Source organism: Rhinopithecus bieti, unplaced genomic scaffold (assembly GCF_001698545.2).
Source record: "Rhinopithecus bieti isolate Rb0 unplaced genomic scaffold, ASM169854v2 scaffold_70846, whole genome shotgun sequence".
Taxonomy (NCBI): domain Eukaryota; kingdom Metazoa; phylum Chordata; class Mammalia; order Primates; family Cercopithecidae; genus Rhinopithecus; species Rhinopithecus bieti.
Window position 1 is genome coordinate 46,952 of NW_016826194.1, and position 6,340 is coordinate 53,291.

A 6,340-nucleotide genomic window follows, 5' to 3' on the forward strand; every position below is an offset into this window, starting at 1 on the left:
AGAATTATATATACAAAACATTAATTACTCTTTGTTTTAGTTTGTTCAGGCTGTGAAAATAATACCATAGACTGGATGACTTAATCAAACACTGACTTCCCATGGTTCTGCAGGCTGGGAAGTTCGTAGATTTGCTGAAGATTTGCTTCCGGTTCATGTGTTCATAGTCAGCTGTCTTCTCACTGTGTCCTCACATGGTTAAAAAGGAAGAGGCAGGTCTCTGCTTCTCTTTTATAAGAGCAGTAATCCCTTTTCATAGACTGCACTCTCATGACCTAATTATTTCTCAAATGCCTCAGCTCCAAATACCCTCACTTTAGAATTAGAATTTCAATTTATGAATTGATGTTTCACCAATATTTAGTCCATCATGGTCATGGTGTAATTCCTTTCTTTTATTTTCAGTGAGGCTGAAAATTTTCATATACTGGCTATGTTTTTCAAGAAAAGTTATAATTTGCCCAAATTTTAAATTGCTGAGATATTTTCCCTGTTTATTGAAATAAGAGTTTTAAATTAATATGTGAGGATACTTGATTTTGACAATTATGTATGTTGGTTTTCTCCCTTAGTTTTATATCTTTTGATGTTGAATCTTTACCTACTTAAAATTTAGGTGCTGTACTGTCATTTACTCTTTTCTCATTTAGATTTTACTTTGCTAGATTTTTTTCAAAGAGTCCATCAATTATTCATTCATAATGCTGTAAATAGCCCTAATTTATTTATTTTCTTTACTGCCCAGTCTTCCTTTTGGTGAATATACTACTTGCTTATATATTCTACTGTTAATGATTGTTATTTATGTTCTTCCCAATTGTGGATTAGTAAAATAATTCTAAGAACAGTTTCACATGGGAGATAGATGTGGGGTAATGGGCATCATTGTTTTGTTCCTCATTTCTGATTATAAAAGGAATAATATTCCATGTGTCATAATTAAGAACAATGTTTGCTAACATTTTTAAAAAATACCCTTTACCAGGGTATAGATGAATGCTTTTCTGTTCCTATAGTTTTCTAATCATGAATGGATAATGAATTTCATCAAATGCCTTTCCCTCATCTACTGAGATCTATGTATGCTTTTTTCTTTTATTCTGTGAATTGAGCATGTCAATATGTAAGCAAGTCTCCAGCTGCCACCATCTGAAATTCTCCTCCTGAAGACTGTCCTGGAAGCTGCAGAAAACTGTTCTCTCTCCTCATAAGGCAGGCTTGAAGTGCCTGGGTATCAACCTCCAACTTTCTTTTTTCCCTCCCAGGGCCAGCACCCTCAACCGATGACTGACAGGAGCTGGTATTTACATATTCCAGATATTCCTTCGGCTGGGGATAACCCTGAGGTGTGTGTTTCATGCTGTCTGAAACCTCTGTGGGAGTAAACTCCAGTTGCATGCAGTGGTAGCGAGTTTGATAACACATTCTGCCTAAATTTTTTTAATCCTATTTCGTCCTCCTCTACTGGTGGTTCCTGAAACTACTAAATAAATTGATTCGACTCATATTCTTATCTTGTGTCTGCTTCTGGGGGAAATCCAATCTAAGATTGTTGAACATTTTATTGTTGGTTTTTCCAACTTTGCATTCCTGAAATGCAAATAACCATGTTTATTTCAAGTGATATATTGTATATTGCTGGGTTTGTTCTGCCATTATTCTATGGATGATTTTTGCTCCTACATCCATGAGTTAGATTAACCTGTAATGGCCTTTTCTCTCTCAGTCATGGTCAGACCCTCTAGCAAGATAATGCTTGCCTTATAAAATGTATTGGAGAGCATTTCTTGTCTTTCTATTGACTGCAATAGTTGGTGAAAGACTGGAATTATTACTTCCTTGAATGTTTAAAGATATGTTTGGAGCCATCCATGGCTTCACATATTTTACAAAGTTTTTCCATCCTGTTGAATGTGTATATAAATACATAAAGGCCTCTAAGGTGCTGCTTCTTCCTGATCTCCAGATCTCATCAATAGGACATCGTAGGGGATGGTCAGGCTGACTAAATTATGGCTTAGATCTGGAAAATCAATGCAACTTGGAGGCAAAATTATAATGTAAAGGTACTTCCATCCCTTCCAGGTAAACAAATAGAAAACAACAAAAAACAAGTCAGACACCTTTTTCTAAAATTCTAACTGCAGTAAGGTAGGAAATTACCAAATTATAGACTACAGGACAGGAGCCAGGAACTCTGCTAATTTGCTCCGGTAAGTAGCCCACATGAGGACCAGCAGCAACCACTGTGCTCAGCATGGAAGCAAGTCTGTGGTGGCCCAGAGTGAGGACTCCGCTGCCCCGGGTACTACCAAAGAAAGAGGGAGAGCCACGTTTCCTCCAGGGACAAGACACTGCTTTTTACTATTTTGGTAAAGAGGAGAAATTCCTGGTCCTTTCATAAAATTACAGCCTTTACAGGACAGAGAACCAATGCAGACTTTCTTCCATCTTTAAGGTATACCTTTCAACTGTATGTTTAGAAGCTGCAGAAATATTACACGTGGGTATAGTGGTCTCCTAGGGCTTAAGGGGGTCTAAGTACTTGCCGCCTAAATCTTTGACTAAGGCACCTTAGTGACCCCAAGATATAGTATTAGTCCTGAGCCACTGTCTGGTCACACGGCGAGGTATGAGTATTTTTTTTTCTCTAATAGTCTCCAAAAGGCCTCTCTCTTTGGGAGGCTGAGAGTAATACTCCCAGTACACACAGGACATATTATCGTTGGGGCCAATGCGCTCTTCAGTTATGGTGCTCTAGGCTTATAAACTCTGCTGGTGGGTTTAGATCAGGGGGTGTGACTTTATTGTGGTGGTCCATAACTCTGCTTTCAAGAACTGAAGAACCATTCTTATGAGCGTATCTTCAAGAAGGTTGTCCTTCTCTTTCTTCCCTAGTAGCCCCATGGGCCATGTACCATTCAAAGTTGGTCAGACTAGTGATTACTCAGAACTTCATCAAAGTCTGCTCACTCTCTGGGTACTGGGGATAGCACAGGTGGACTCATGGGCTGGCATGCTATTCTCCAGTGCGTTCCTCAAGCTTTGAAGAAGGAAATGTCTTCTGGAAGACCCCATGAGTTGTCATTAGGGGTTGGGGATAACTCAAAATAGGAAGGAGTTCAGAGGATGATAAGCCAGAAAAGAAAGAAAGAAACCCGAAACAACAGGCAAAGACCACAGACATGAAAATCAGCCCCATCGCCTCCCAATGCCAACAAGAGTCACAACCACTTATAGCAGGGGGCAAATAATGCATTTTTTTTTCTTTGAATCATTTCTGACTTCCTGGCTTTTAATAACATAATAAGAGTGTAAAACTAAAGTTATCATTTTCTATGATATATTCTCAATTATGTTTGCTATTGGTATTCTATTTTGGAATAAATACATCTGTGACTTTTATTTCAAATTGTAGGTTGCAAAACCAATTTAATGTTTTGTGTCAAGCATGAACAAAAAAAGAGACAGAACAAAATAGAAAATATGATAATGCACTGCATATACAAAATAAGGGTATTATTTTATGAAACTTTTGTTTCTTTTCACATACAGTGAGATACAATAAAATACTGAACCATTCTTTAGATTTAACACAATCTGGTGGACAGTTTATATTATGCCTATTTATTTTCAACCTCACCTTTGATTCCTATCTTAGCTGGGGCATAAAGCCAACATAGATTTCAAGACGAGTAAATACATGCCATTCTCCTCTGAGCTTCAACTACCTCAAAATGGTCTGTTTATTTCTTTAACAATGAAAACATAGCTAAGTATGCAATGATTTTATCACAATATTTCTCCAAGACTGTAATTTGTCCTCTAGGGTTTGTATTGTGGGGTCTAAGATCTAGTTTTTTGAATATCTGATAACATGTGAGGTGTACATATTGTAGCTTCTTTTCTTTCTTTACCTTTTTAATTACACTGCTTTCTCAGCACCTGTCTAGGAGTCAGTCTCTTCTTTCTGTCCACCTACCCTTTCCATTCATATACTCATGCTTTTATTTTGAATTGCATTTGTAGTTATTACAACGAGTTCAGTGCCACATCCACTCAAAGTGGTCCCAATCTTTCACTCTTTGCTTTGGCCCCTCAAAGTGATCAACTGTAAAGCAGAAGTACCGATTGCCTTCAAGCTTTGGGTTATAGGACCTTAGGCTGGGAGCTGATGGCCCTACATAACTGATCTTCTGGTTTTGTAATGAGAGAACATGGAAGAATCTCTCTGGAAGGAAATTGAACACTTTAATAGTTCTGCCTATCTTTCTTTGCCAGATCAATTGTAAATCAGCATAGAATGTCTCTAGTAATTCGAGAGACACTGTAACTCTAGAAAGTTAGTCTCTACTGCCTCCTGTATCCCTGCAATGTCAATACAAAGGGGCAGCCTGGCTGGAAGACTCAGTGCTGTGCCCCAAGGAGTTTTGCTAACAAGTTAGTTAAGCACCAGAAGAGGTCAGGCTGGGCGGGGAGCCTGTGTCCTGATTTTGCAAGTCATTCATGTTGGAATTTCCACACACTCCTGCTCTGTCCTGTGCCCTCCCCTTGGCGTGGTCTTGTCTAAGGCGCCCTTGCCTGATGATCTTGCCTCTCGCCACTCTCCCCACACTTAATGCTCTTATCCTCTTTCTCGACCTTGAGCAAGCCTAGATGGACTTCGCCTCTGGGGTTTTCCACAAGTCCTTCCCTTTCCCTGGAAGGCTAGGCTCCCAGATCTCTTGCCTGGCTTCCTATCATTCAGATTTGCATAAATGTCACCTCCTGGGAGCAGCCTCCTCTGACCTCCCTGAGATACAGGGTCACACCCCTATGTATCATCCTATTGGGTTTTCTTCTTAGAATGTATCAGTATCTTACATGTTCTTGCTTTTGAATGTTTATTGTCTATCTCTCCCTAGATCTAGGGAAGAGCCTTATCAATTTCATTGCTGAAACCCTGAAGTCTTAACACTTCCTGAAACACTGAGTGCTCCCATAATTAATGAGCAGTTCTGAAAATAAAATTACTTGGGCCTAATGTTTGAAATTATGTGCACACATATTTTTTTAGCTTCATAGTCTCAACTCCAAAATATAATCATCAGAGTTTTATGTGTTACCTCAGACAGGTTGCATTGACCTCCTGCAATTATTTTTTCTTATACAAACTAAGTTATGTTTACTATTTTCACTTTAAAAAAATATAGGATAAATAACAGAACCATTCATTTGAATGGCATCTACGTATCCATTGCAAAATTACATTACTATTCCTGAAAATTCAGCCAACATCCTCCTGTATCATTAGTCCATGCTGTTAACAAATTGCAATAATTTTTTTTCTGAACTTAAAAATGTGTTTTTTTGTCCCCCCTGCACTCACCCACACATATGAGTGCCTTAGCATATCTTCCTAAATTATATATAGGCAAACCACTTCAAAATGATAATTAGGTTTTCTTAGATGCTCAAAATCATCTAAACATTCTTCTTTTAGGCCAGCAAATCATAATCAAATCATTCAGAATCAATGAATTGATTCTGGCCATATGAAAGACCATCTCCATAAAACAGATTTGCAAAAATATACATGGAATTTCAGTGGGTTCACGAACTCCACTAAGCTTATTTACTAACCCCGTCTAGCGGCTTTTGCTTTAAATAATTTTTATCTTATTTTATTATTTTATCCTCATCTGTTTTCATTTGCATTATTTTATTGCAAGCAATTTATAAGTCTTTAAGAAAGAACAAAAGCATTCAACTTAAGTTCAAGTAAGCAATTTTAATATTTTAGGATTCTCTCTTATGATAAACATTACATAATCTTGGAAACAAGGTTGAGAATGCTAACTTATTTTTAAATCTTTATTCATATTCATAGTTATGGTTATTTACAAAGTTATAGTTGCAGAGACAAAATATAAGGTTAAAATCTCTGAAAGATCTCCTTAATTTGTTTTAGTTTCTGTTCCAGTTTTTAAGGTTCCATATTAACTTTTTAAGTTTGAAGCAAATAGTGCACCATGTTCTTTCTCAAAATGGCCAGTGAGTTGGACTCTTGGTGGCACAGTGACAGATAAATCTTCATTATTTTGGACACTGATACAATGAGCCAGTAGCTCATTCCAAACTAGCATATGTCTTTGATTATGAGCATGGCAAACATTGCTGATACAGGTACAAGTCTTTGTTGCTTTAGAAATGACCAATCTCATGACCTAAATTTTGAGTAAAAGTACATTACATGTAGATTTTTCCCAATTTGACTGAATTTGAAACAGTATACTTATGCTTTAATATATGCAATCTTTAAGGCCCAGATAAACTTAATAGATGGTATATATCTTACCAT